This window comes from Perna viridis, chromosome 3 (genome assembly GCF_037379345.1).
Source record: "Perna viridis isolate PV_CMFRI_1.1 ecotype Kerala chromosome 3, ASM3737934v1, whole genome shotgun sequence".
Lineage (NCBI taxonomy): Eukaryota > Metazoa > Mollusca > Bivalvia > Mytilida > Mytilidae > Perna > Perna viridis.
Genome location: NC_142447.1, coordinates 28,868,268 through 28,882,952, shown reverse-complemented (window position 1 = coordinate 28,882,952; position 14,685 = coordinate 28,868,268). Strand labels below are relative to the sequence as shown.

General features: G+C 34.2%; 1 protein-coding gene across 1 annotated transcript in view; it reads right to left on the bottom strand.

Annotated features, from left to right (window-relative positions):
• The window catches only part of LOC148621747 (uncharacterized), a 51,496-nt gene extending 37,629 nt beyond the window's left edge, over nt 1-13,867 (bottom strand). The window contains exon 1 of the mRNA XM_088576427.1: nt 13,558-13,867. The gene's annotated coding sequence lies outside the window, so the exon portion shown is untranslated. The remainder of the gene's footprint in view (nt 1-13,557) is intronic.
• Nucleotides 13,868-14,685: the final 818 nt, after the last annotated feature.

Genomic DNA, 14,685 nt, shown 5'->3' with positions numbered 1-14,685 from the left:
AATGTGGGTAAAAACCTTCGCCTGATATTTAAGGAAAATATGGGCTGGTAAATTTGTAGAAAAATCCACTCTCTAAAAACCAAAAAAAAAAAAAAAAAAAAGCCATGAATGGTCTAGAATCGAGCTTCAAGATTGGAATACCAAAAAAATGTATTTGAGCAGTCTTCAACCTGACCCTTTTTGGACATTGCAAAATGACTTCATTTTTATGATTTCTTTGAGCATAATGCTAAAAACATTTCGGACTAGGGCACAAAAATTTCGCAATTATATGAGGGATGTTAGATTAGCAGCAAAGTGGTCAACTGCTTTTGTTCGGGACATATGACAAACAATATCGCTTGAGATAAAAAAAAAGGGGACTCCTTGTCCACAGTTAATCAGGAGTTCTGACTACTGTATGTTACCAATCACACTAACAATTATACGTTACAAAATCGGCGATTTTAGACTTATTCCTCTTACCCGGAAAATGCATCTATCAATGACTTCATCGACAAAGCACTTTACACTGTTCTGAACAGAAAATAGATAACGCAGGTACAATGATTCATCTGTTGGGTCGCGGGACAAAGCTATAGTGATTTTAAATCTGCTTTAAGGACGTCTATCTTTTGCTCCTTGCGTCCTAGACTTGTTAGGCATGACATTCCATGGCAAATATTTTTGTTCTTTAAATGTTAACTTTCAGGCCTACATTAGTTGTTCTTCGTATGTTAATAAATGGAACAATATGGGTTAAGAAGCCACGCCACAAACTCTGTGTCTCCCAATCGATAAATCGTTACTTATTAACACACGTTTTATGAAATGTGAATGGGTTGTTACTTAGTTAATACTAGTAGGTTTAATAGGCATAATAAATAATATCGTTAAAACAGGTTTACTCGACAATCAATGTTTTTGTGGTATAATTGAGAGACGTCGTTAATGAAAGGGTTATAACGAAATTACCAAACTGATAAACGCAAGGCAATAGTAAAAAGGAGAGTCGTTGTAACAAATGACAATCTCAGGATAAACATCGAAAAGATGGAAATCATGGCACGCAAATTTCCTTAGCTATTTTTAGAAAAAAACTTTTTCATATAATGTCACGTCCGGGGTTAAATGAAATAAGTGATACACATTGTGGGACGACGAGTCCATAAAAATAATTAAATACAGTAAAAACTACCAAAAATTAATTTGATGACAATCTTTTTGTCAGATCAGAATATTTCTAAACAAGATCTGGATTTTGGGAATAAAGAGTAATCAAGGGAACCAAGATTATAGCGGTAATCAAAAGAATGTTATCCAGGGACAAAGACCAGACATGGAAAACAGACATACACAACAAAGAACATACAGTAACTAAAATCATACATTCCAAGTAACAAAATCAAATGAGCAACTCGGACTCCACTAAAAACTGGGAGCACGGACCAGATGCACCGGTAGGGTAGGCGTCCTCTGCTTTTCTAGAAACACCTGCCGAGTTGCTCATAAAAAGTCAAGTCCGGGGTAGACTCCCAGTGAAAAAATTGTATGCTGTTTAATGCAATACACTATTAGACTTAATGATTTAATGTTTTGTTGTTCTTTCTTTCATCTTTAATGTTTTGTTGTTCTTTCTTTCATCTTTAATGTTCATGTTCTCCTGTATCTATGCATGAAATAAAAAGTAAAATGAAAGACAGTTTTGCAAGTATAATATATGATACATAAACCTGCACTGATCAAGTCTTCAACCAAAACATATATTGCACCAATCCTGAGAACATTGTAATGCAATGGTTTCCGTTGATTAAAACAATGATGTAGATAGAATGGCAACTGTCATTTACCGAAACTGTATGAAATAACTGAAATTCCACATCTGACAAAAGTTTGGAAAATTTCTTTTAATATTTTTTTTCTTGAGATGTAAAGCTCTAGATATTAGCCAAAGATACAAGTTGATTTATTTAATCAAAGAGACACCGTGCCTCCATTTTATCAAGTATTTTCTTTTTGTATAAATTGTCTTTGTTTGTAACTTGGCACAAAGGCAGTTTTCACTTAAGGTTATATAAGTAATTATTTTTCAAAAAGTATAAATTAAACAACTTAGTATAAAATGTTACTTGCCCCGTGCAGGTCCGGGTGTTAAAAGAATAGGCCTGCAGCAGCGCTAAGCTTGTCGTAAAAGGCGATTAAATAGTGCTCAGAAACCTACCCGGGGGCTAGGCGCTCTGCCCACAGAGCAACTGGGATGTGTGCCCCAGGTGGTGGAATGGGGTACCCCTGGCGTGTTACATGCTGGGGTTGTCAGGCTATAATACGGAAAACCTGACCGCAAACCATAGTGGTGCACCGTGTTGGGAAAGATGCCACGTTCCTCGCACGTTAAAGAACCCTGCTGTGGTATTCGATAGGAGTAGGAACCTTTGCGCTCCGCCACAGGAGGCTAAATTGCCCGACCTTACCCATCCCCCTTTTTCCAGTGGCAATCAAAATTTGTCGACCCTATTATCCTTGTGACCCATCCTTTTTTTTTTATTTCATGTTCATTTTATCATCCATTTCATGTTAATTGTCTGAATATAGCTGAAATATTGCTGCTCGGACGTTAAACCCCAGCAAACAAACATAAAATGTTACTTTTACACACAATAAGATCACCATTAATAATAGATGTATTGAGCAAATTCCAATTTCCAATAAGTAATTGACGGCGATTCCAAAATGACTTCCGAATGATTTACCCTCACTTCATAGACAGGAAATTAAGTTAAATTAGAATTATCTCTCTTTTGCTTTCATATTTAAAGAATGCCAACCAATATTATTGCCTCACAGCCACATTTAAATACTGAAGAACCTTCATAGTGTGAATGTACTGTATGCTGCATATAGGCTAAAAACCACTAATTCCACTTCCCATAGGCTTCTATGCTAATTTCACAATATTCAATGGCTTCTCTGGACTTTACCTTAACTTTAACCTGCAGAGGACTATATATCAGCATGATTCTACATATGTCAGCTCACAATCCTCGGAATGGCATGTGGGGTTAGCAGACTTGCAGTGCAGTACTGGTCACCGGAAGTAAATGGTCTATAAATAGCATGGGAAATCCCAGTGTTTTCACAAGATAGCGGTATATTTAAAAATCATTATGGAGATTAGGCTTCACGTCACAAGAAGCAAAATGCACCTATAAAATGTACAGAAATGTTTTTCCTTTCAGAAACTGTTTAAATTTTTTAAATAAGATGAGAACTTTTTTCACAGCACTATGAGGAACAGGGGTAATTTCTGCGTAGGACTATTTTTGCGTACGTTCCGAATGCTCATTGGTTGAATTGGTGGTCTGTAACCTAAAGGGTCACTTTTTGTCTTAGAAAAAATAAATAACTATACAGGTATCTTCCTACACACATACTGAATGCATTTGCAAAGTTTCAGTGAAATGTGACAAGCACTTTTTTAAATATTTGATTTTTAAATATAGGGTAACCAAGTTGCGCGAGCAAAAAAGTGACAATATTCTACCATACTTAAATGCATTAAATATTTGCAAAGAACTTTTTCTGACTTTTCAAATAAAAAAAATCAATCACAACTTGTTTTTTAACAATATTAATAAAGAGATAGATTTAAAAGTAATCATTTTCTGAGAAATTGGTCTATTTTTTAAAAATTTATTTCTGACATGCCTCCCCCTTTTTCTTGATCACATGTCAAAAATCCTAAATCTTTAAATTTTCACAAAAGGTGATATATTTGGCTTTAAATTTGTAAATACAGTGTTTTCACATTAAAACATGACCAGTAAAGGGCACCTAAAGCAAAAAAAAGTATACACAATAATGGATTTTCCATGTTGCCATAGGGGAATGCTTATATGGCCTTAACCGCAGTAATGAAAGTGAGTTTTTCCTCATTTCTAACCTAATTTTTGCTCAAATCTACACAAAACTTGATTTCAAGTGCTTATTATCACCATATTTAGGTAAATATAGCCCTCAAAATTTAATATTTGATATTTTTACTAAATTTTCTACACTTTTTACAAGATAGGACATAAAAATCAGCCAAAAAAACCAATTTTCCATAATTTGGACCTATAACTTAAAAAAATGCATATTTGGAAGGATTTTTGTAGTGTATTCCTCTCATGGCAAAGTTAACAAGATCTTCAAGTAGTTTAAAGCTATTTCAAGAAACTTTTCATTTTGCCATGGCTTCAGCTTAAGGCTAAAAACCACTAATTCCACTTCCCATAGGCTTCTATGCTAATTTCACAATATTCAATGGCTTCTCTGGACTTTACCTTAACTTTAACCTGCAGAGGCTATATATCAGCATGATTCTACATATGTCAGCTCACAATCCTCGGAATGGCATGTGGGGTTAGCAGACTTGCAGTGCAGTACTGGTCACCGGAAGTAAAGGGTCTATAAATAGCATGGGAAATCCCAGTGTTTTCACAAGATAGCGGTATATTTAAAAATCATTATGGAGATTAGGCTTCACATCACAAGAAGCAAAATGCACCTATAAAATGTACAGAAATGTTTTTCCTTTCAGAAACTGTTTAAATTTTTTAAATAAGATGAGAACATTTTTCACAGCACTATGAGGAACAGGGGTAATTTCTGCGTAGGACTATTTTTGCGTACGTTCCGAATGCTCATTGATTGAATTGGTGGTCTGTAACCTATAGATATACTTAAACACGTATTCATTGAATGGGTAAAAGGGAACCGGAATAACTTTGGCATACACTATTTACAAAACATACGCTTTTTGTATTAATTTAAAATCAAGTTTCACAAAATAATATTTTGTTGACAAAACAAATATTAATTAGAAAACCTTTAACCACTCAAGTTTCAATCCCGTTATTGATCATGGTAGCTAAACTGAAGTAGCAACAGCTTAAGTATATGGTTCTAAAGCTGTTGATGAGAAAAAAATCTCATTTAAGCACGTATACAGCATACTGAATTTTGAAAAAATCATATAATTGGTATTTTTGTATTTATACTTATACTTATATACGTAGAAAAGGGAACAGATATGGTTTGTTTGTTTGCTTGTTGGGGTTTAAGGTCCGAGCAGCAATATTTCAGCTATATTCAGAAGATGAACATGAAATTGATGATAAAATGAACATGAAATGATGATGAAATGAAAAAGGGATGGGACACAAGGACAGTGGGGTCGACAAATTTTGATTGCCACTGGAAATAGGGAGAGGTGGGTAGGGTCGGGCAATTTAGCCTCCTGTGGCGGAGCCAAATGGTTCCTACTCCGGGAGAATACCACAGTAGGTTTCTTTAACGTGCGAGGAACGTGGCATCTTTCCCAACACGGTGCACCACTATGGTTTGCGGTCAGGTTTTCCGTATTAAAGCCTGACAACCCCAGCATGTAACACGCCAGGAGTACCCGATTCCACCACCTGAGGCACACATCCCAGTTGCTCTGTGGGCAGAGCGCTTTAGCCCCCCGGCTAGGGTTCTGAGCACGATTTAGTCGCCTTTTACGACAAGCTTAGCGCTGCTGCAGGGCTATTCTTTTGACACCCGGACCTGCACGGGGCGAACAGATATGGTAAAACGAAACAAATGCACAAGCTTATAACCCTAACAAAATAGTAAATGCTTACAGAGATCAACAAAAGGTATTCAATGAATGTAAACTCACTTGCAAGTAAAGTTTGGAAGGCCTCGACAGCAAAAGTAACAAAATTCACCGTAACAGGACGATGACACTCGGCGAATATCATCGGTAGGGCGATCATTAATTTGAATGTGGAATGGAGTATTGGGCACTGAGAAGATAGTTAGGGAATGGAGTAGTTATATAGGGAAATAGGAGATTTTATCTGATAGAGTATTTTTCGGTGGTAATTGAGTTATCATATATATATAAGTTTCTAACAAATCTTTGCACACAACTTAAAGGTTAATTAACATCAATATATCACTTGTTATTCTTAACGTATCGTAAATATCATGTGTACGACGTGTAATTTTGAAGTTCATAGTATTCCTGTTTTAAATTTATCTTGTATTCCAAATCTTATAGGTTCTGTTTGATTTGTTTAACTTGCAACTATCAATCTGATCGATAGTAATTTGATATATTTCATATACCTTCTTTACTGGACAATATCAATAAAGAACTTAATTATATATATTCTAAAAGTCGTTTATTTGTTATTTGTTTACTACGTGACAAAAATGCTAAAATGTTTTATATGTTTTATTATTAAACTTAAACATTGTGCGATTCTTCATATCTACATTTCACCCTGCATTAAAGATTACTGGATAACATTCTTTTGATTACCGCTATAACCTTGGTTCCCTTGATTACTCTTACACCCTATCTTATAAACAACAATCGAATACTGTAATATTAAATTTACAAAAGTAATGTTATTCTAGTAAAAAGTACATGCATTTTATTTTGAGAAAGAGATTTTTATAGCAGAAATACTAAAAACAAAACGCAAATTTATTTATTTAACTTCTGAATTGTTAAATACGCAATTTAAAAAAAGGTAAACCAACAGTACACCATGTTGGTGCTTCCAGTTTTTAGTGGAATCGAATAATAATCATAAAGTTTCAAGGGATAAAAACTAGACATAGATAATATACACATACAGAGAACATATACATCAGGTACATTAATTATTCTCAATTTGCACTCAATAAACTCTGTAACCTTGGTACATGTCTGGTTAACTTTAGTCCATATGACTATGGTACCAAGAATTCCTTTGCAGATTGTTCAATTTTCTTCTAATTTACACCTTTAAATATAATCCACAGAAAATTCTCTGAACACAAAGCTTGAGATAATTTCAAATTCTGTAATGGGGCACTGCCAAGTTACAACAACCTTATTTGAGGGCATTTTCAATACCTTAGGATGCATTTTCTGATAGTATTTGAATCATGTTCTCATGTTTACAATAAACTTTGTGAAAACTTCACTACCTCAAACTTGTTTGGTGCAATTTCTTTGTATTTTCAAGACATTATAGCACATTTGTTTTGCGATATTCCAAATGTCACGTTTTATATTACCTATTGGTTAGATAATGAAATCTCTCATAGATAAAATTAGGAATATCTTGGTCTCACAAAAGAGATATTCAAGTCTTCAAAAGTCAAAATGACCTTTACATTTTGTACTTCCTATGAAAACACAAAAATAATACAACAGTAGTGGCAATTTCTTCTGCGTTGTAATGATTATTTGCAATGGTAGAAAAGTTAATTTTTCTCACTAAAGTAAAATTGTCACTAACAGTACCATCTTATGTTTGTAACAATTATTTGCCATACTACTTAAGTATTGGGCCTACTGGTCCATGCTTCCAGTTTGTATTGGAGTCCGAGTTGCTCAGTTATTTCTGTTACTTTTGTATGTATTAATTTGGTTACTTTATGTTATTTGTTGTGTGTGTCCATGTCTGGATTACATTCTTTTGATTTCCGCTAGAATCTTGGATCCCTTGATTACTTTTTGTATTTTCATTTATTACATAGAAAAAGGAAGAGATATGGTGAATCGCAACAAAGGCACTACCGTATTACCCTTATAGAAAAGTAGATACTTACAGAGATCACCAAATTGTCGTCAATAAATGTAAACACACATTCAATTAACTCTGAAAGGCCCCGACAACTAAAGTAATAAAAACCATGGTATAGAACAATCACACTCCTTAAAAATAAACTAAAATGTAAAATAACCACAAGAATGACCAACATTGACGTGTATATTTCGTGAATATCAAGGGTGGAGCGATTGTGAATATGAATACGGAATGAACATTTGGCACTGTGGAAGGTAGTTGGGGAATGAAATAATTACATAGGGAAATAGGTGATTTGAAAGTTTGCCTGACAGACTATGGGTAGGTGGTAATTGAGGAATCAAATATTTATTGTTATTTTTTGAGTCAGGAAAATATGTTATTAACAGAAGTATCTACGTACAATAGCGGAGATTGGTTATGTAATATTTTTTATTTTTATAAATGGTTATTTATTAGAATTATACAAAAACTTAATTAGAAAAATCGGACAAACTACAAACCACAGAAGACCAAAATGAACAAAAACTAAAAACAAAACAACACAAAAAAACCCAAAAAACAAAACAAACAGCAACAAAACAAAACAATACAATACAAAAACAGGAACGAATGAAAAGAACTCCTTGTTGACAGGAAAATATGAAATCGCCCTCAAAAGATGCAATATGTGATAGGAAAACAGTCTGTACATTGTTTGAAGTCTGTCCAGTATTTTCTAAAACATATATATTGGCAATTGAACAATTAAGAATCTTCTTCAAGTCATTGGAGTATATTCAAAGGTAGTTTATAACAAATCTTTGCACAAAACTTGAAGGTTATATAACATCAAGATTACTTGTTATTCCTAATATAACGTTAATATCATATGTGCAAATGGTAATTTGAAATCCATTTTTTTCCTTTTTTAAATTTCACTTGTATTTAAAATCTTATAGTTCTTCTTTGCTTTTTCAAGTTTAAAACTATCTATCTGATCAATTGTAATTTAATATATTTCCTATACCTATACCATATTACATATCTTTCAAAGACCTTTATTTGTTTATAATTACTGCGTTCCAAACATGATGAAATATTCATATGTTTTCCTATTATATCTAACCATTTTCCGATTCATCATGTTTTAACCCTATCTTATTTAATAAACAACAATAAAATACAGCAATATTAAATTTTCAAAAGTAATGTTTTTTTAATGAGAAGTACATGCATTATACTTTGAGAAAGAGATTTTTACAGCAGAAATACTAAAAAAAAACGCAAAATGTCTCTTTATCTTCTGAATTGTTAAATACGAACAAAAAATAAACCACCAGTGCACCTTGTCGATGCTTTCAGTTTTAAGTGGATTCGAAAAGTAATCATATATAATATAATCTATGGATAATGACTAGACCAAGATAATATACACATACATGTACAACAAAGAACAAACACATCAGTTACATCAATGATTATTCTCAATTTGCACCCAAATATCCCTGCAGTTTTGTACACTGACTAGATTACAAAGAATTCCGTCATAGTTTGTTCAATTTCCTTCTTATTTACACCTTTCAGAAATATCCACAGAAAAGTCTCTGAACACAAAGGAAGGAGATTTCAAAATCTACAATGAGGCTCGGCCAAGTTAGAGAAATCTTATCCATAGACATCTCTTCAATACCCCAGTATGCATTTTACCACTAAGTCAAAATCACTAAGGCTCTAATCTTGGAATGTAACATGGTAGCTACTCTGTTGTAGCTTTTTTGATATACTTTGGTATATCAAATGATGGCTTGAACATACTTTTTTTAACATTTTGGAAGTCTTCAGTTTCCTAAGTATTTGGTTCTAATGCTGCTGATGAGAAGAATCTCGTTGAAGCACGTAAACAACATACCAAAATTTGCAAATATTTACATAATTGGTATTTTTGCATTGACCACGCTGACGTTTTATATCGCGCTAGACCTCTTGCAACTAGGCATTTGGAACAGGTATATGTCGCTATAAGATTGAAGTCATCACTGAAGATGTTTTATGGTAGTCATCATGAACTCGTGGATCGTTACGGTGTATGCATCCTCCTTTCCTCTTTCGTCTACCCAGGACTTGACATTTTGTCTGAGCAACGCGGCTTCGGCGGATGTATCTAGAAATGCAGAGGAGGCTTTTGGGATGCTTCAACTTTTATATGGAGTCCGAGTTGCTCACATACTTTTGTTACTTTGTATGTATCATTTTGGTTGTATTATATTCTTTGTTGTGTTTGTCTGTTTGTCTGTTTTTTAATGTCTGGTATTTGTCCCCGGATTACATTCGTTTGATTTTATAAAAAGTAAATTCTACAGAGATTACCAAAATGTATTCAATCAGTGTACACGATTCTTCAAGTAAGCGCTGAGAGGCCCCGTCCATGAAAATAATAAAATGCACAGTAACAGAACGATGAAACGCTTTCAAAATTATTTAAAATGGCAAATAAGCATACGAAGACACATTAATGGCCAACATCGACATGCTTATTTCATGAATATCATTGGTGGGACGACTGTGAATTTGAATGTTGAATAGAGCATTGGGCAACGGGGAGGGTAGTTGGGGAATGAAATAATAACAAAGGGATATAGGCGGTTTGAAAGTGTACCTAATTGACTATGTATAGTAGTTATTGAGTAATCAAACATACGGTTTTTCAACAGGAAAATGTATGATTAACAGAATTATCTGCGTACAATAGCGAGGAATGATTATTCATTAGAATAAAACCAAAACTAATAAGAAAACTCCTATAAACAACAAACCACAGACTACAGAAAAGGAAAAAGATAAAAAGATAAAAAAAAAATACAAAAATAAATAAAAAAAATAAATAAATAAATAAAATAAAGAAAGAAAGAAAGAAAGAAAGAAAGAAAATAAAAATGAAAAACAAAAAATAATATTAAATAAATAAAAACAAAAACCAAAAACAAAACATAACATAAACAGGAACAAAAGAAAAGAACTCCTGGAGGAAACCAAAAAATAAAGTCGCCTTCAAAAGGAGAAAAAATTAGATAGGAGGTCATATACTAAAATTTGGAATACATATTGCTTATGCAAGCTTTTTCTATTCATTGTAAAATATATATTGGCAATGGCAAAAATAAACATTTTCTTTAAGTTCATTTGAAGTATGTTTAACTCTTTACCATTCAATGTCCAAAGGGACGTAAGCACATTTTTTGCATTGTTGACTCATTTAGAAGTAAAAACCAGGGCTTATACAAAGTTGACAGTCAGCTGTTTGTTTGACAAAAAGACAAAAAAGTCATTAACGTACCAGACATACAAACAGTGGAGACACAAAAGTTGAGAAAATTTTCTTCATACTGATCAATTAATTCTGTTTATTATGACATATTTCAAGATAAAGCAGTATTCAGATCCAGAGATATTTTGTTGCTTGTTCTGCATACAGATATATTAAATGGATTTCTTTATTTCACGGACATGCTAAGGTGTTGCAATTAGTTACCGTAGTTATAATTTTATTCAACATTTTTACTTTTGGCATCTTTATAAGATCATGTAAGTCGTATTTTACTTCTATTTTTTTTCAAAATCAATACACTTCAATGGAGTTTTGTATCTGTAGCGGAAGAAATATACACCAATATCCGAACAGAATTATGCAAATGTTGTATCCTGACCAATGTATAATCATGATGAAAAAATAAGTATTCCCTTAGCTAGCTGAGACTTGTTTTTTCTTTACATAAATGTATCGTACGTTCTAACAAAGATCAATTAACTGTCTAACAATTACACATTTTCTGTTGAAATGCGTATAAAACTCAAGTCAAACCAATGAGAGTTCAAGGTATCAAGTGCATTTTTACCCATCATTCCTTACTGGTCACAGTAGCCAAATGGTTAAGGCAACAAACTTCAAACCTTAAGGACGCTGGATCGAATCCCGTTGGAGGTCAACAAGAAAAAAACTTCAAACCACCCTAATAAGAGAACTTAACTTTAATTGAAATTGAAAATGAAAGTAATAAATATTGTATAGAAAACGACTTTCTGGAATTTGTATAATTTTTATTTTTGTCTGTTCTCCATTTTTTTTCTATATTTTCCCCTCTAAGGCTAATTCTAAAGGGTTTGTATACATCTTTTTTTCTTATTTATTTATGTCAATCAATCCTATAAATAAAAAAAGGTACATTATGTACTATGTACCCGATTATAGCTCAGAATTTGAGACATAATTCAAATATAATTATTCAAAATGTCAAAAAGATGAAATTTCAGTCTTGGTCGATACTATAAAAAATAACATCCTGGTACCCTAGATACCAAAATACGGTGCCTTTTATGTCTTGTTTCTTATACAATAGTTAAAACACCTGTACATATCTTATTTCAAACTACAACCGAAGGTTTTACATTTGATTACATTAAATCCGATAATTTTGCTGTTTTTCGCGGCAAATTTTGTAGATTTGTACCAGTATAACGTTACAAGATGCTTAAACCTACCAGTGTGTAGCTTATTAAAAGGCGCCCGTGCAGGTTCGGGTGTTAAAAGAATAGGCCTGCAGCAGCGCTAAGCTTGTCGTAAAAGGCGACTAAATAGTGCTCAGAAACCTAGCCGGGGGCTAGGCGCTCTGCCCACAGAGCAACTAAGATGTGTGTCCCAGGAGGTGGAATGGGGTACCCCTGGCGTGTTACATGCTGGGGTTGTCAGGCTATAATACGGAAAACCTGACCGCAAACCATAGTGGTACACCGTGTTGGGAAAGATGCCACGTTCCTCGCACGTTAAGGAATCCTGCTGTGGTATTCAATAGGAGTAGGAACCTTTGCGCTCCGCCACAGGAGGCTAAATTGCCCGACCTTACCCATCCCCCCTTTTTCCAGTGGCAATCCAAATTTGTCGACCCTATTATCCTTGTTTCCCATCCTTTTTTTTTCATTTCATGTTCATTTAATCATCCATTTCATGTTATCGTCTAAATATAGCTGAAATATTGCTGCTCGGACGTTAAACCCCAACAAACAAACAAACAAACTTATTAAAAAGGATTGACATATGGGATTTATAATAAGTCCACGTTTGTCACTGTATGTCTGTTAACGAGCAAGCCATATTGGACGAAATTGTAGGCAAACGAGCAATAAAACACAGATTGGCAAAGAGTTAAAGGTAGTTTCCGCTATAAAGATGACGTATTATCTTTAAACAAACCTAATTTTGGGGATTTGATACATCGCATCTACCCCAAAGAACTTGAGATAAAGCATACAACAGACACTGTGAAGTCAGCCTCATATTTTACTTATACTTAGAAATCGATGGTAAAGGAAGACTATTCACCGAAATTTACCACAAACATGATGACTTTTTATTCAGAATTGTCAACTTTCCTTTCATCTGTGGCAATATCCCTTCAACACTTGCGTATGAGTGTTAATATCACAGCTCAAACTTTATGCTAGAGCTTGCCGGAACTACGCAGACTTTTTGCATCGAGCTAGAATTCTAACAAATAGGCTTTTGGAACAGGGTTATATTGCTCCAAGATTGAAGTCATCACTACAGAAGTTTTATAGTTGTCATCATGAATTCGTGGATCGTTACGGTGTATCCATCTGCGCCATGAAAAAAACTGATTTGTTCAAAGTGTCAGTTTTCCTTTCCCCTTTCGTCTACCCGACTTGACTTTTATGAGCAACTCGACGGGTGTTTCTAGAAAAGCAGAGGACGCTTACCCTACCGGTGCACCTGGACCATACTTCCAGTTTTTAGTGGAGTCCGAGTTGCTTATTAGCTTTTTTTGTGTATGTCTGTTTTCCATGTCTGGTCCTTGTCTCTGGATTACATTCTTGTGATTACCGCTATAACCGTGGTTTCCTTGATTACTCTTTCTACAAATCTTTGCACTTAAATGAAATTTTAATCAATATCAAAATAATTTTTTATTCTTACCATAATGCTAATATCGTATGTCCGAAAGGTTATTTTGAATTCATTTTATTTCGGTTTTAAATTTCTCTTGTATTCCAAATCTTATAGTTTAGGTTCGATTTGTCAAGCCTAATTTATCTGATCAATAGCAATTTAATAAATTTCACACACCTGCTATATTGGAAAATATCAATAAAAAACTTTATTACATATAATATAAAAGTCCTTTATTCGTTTACTACGTGACAAACATGCTTAAATGTTTCACATGATTTCCTATTTAACTTTACCATTTTCCGATTCATTACATTTACATGTTTTACGCCCAATCTTAATCAATAAACAGCAATCTAATACAATACTATTATAAAAACGTAATGTTAATTAAGGTAGAAGTACATGCATCTTTCATTGCGAAAGAGAATTAAAAAAAATGCAATGTTACCTATAAATTTCCATAAGCAAAATATTAGACAATGGTTTTTCCTTGAAGGTTTTCACAAGAGAGCCGGCTTGTGCAGGTCCCGGTGTCGAAAGAATAGGCCTACAGCAGCGCTAAGCTTGTCGTAAAAGGCGACTAAATAGTGCTCAGAAACCTAGCCGGGGGCTAGGCGCTCTGCCAACAGAGCAACTGGGATGTGTGCCCCAGGTGGTGGAATGGGGTAGCCCTAGCGTGTTACATGCTGGGGTTGTCAGGCTATAATACGGAAAACCTGACCGCAAACCATAGTGGTGCACCGTGTTGGGAACGTGTTGCCACGTTCCTCGCACGCACGATAAAGAAACCTGCTGTGGTATTCGATAGGAGTAGGATTCTTTGCGCTCCGCCACAGGAGGCTAAATTGCCCGACCCTACCAATCCCTCTTTTTTTCTTGTGGCAATAAAAATTTGTCCACCCTATTATCCTTTGTGTCCCATCCTTTTTTTTTTCATTTCATCATCATAATTTTATGTTCATTTTATCATCCATTTCATGTTTTCATGTTCATCGCCTTAATATAGCTGAAATATTGCTGCTCGGGCTTCAAACCCCAACAATCAATCAATGAATCACAAGAGAGTCTCAAATTCGCCCTTGAGGTCTCGACCAATTGCCTAATATGCTGCATAACTTCATTGTGTGTGTTAATATTCTTTGTCTTTGTCTT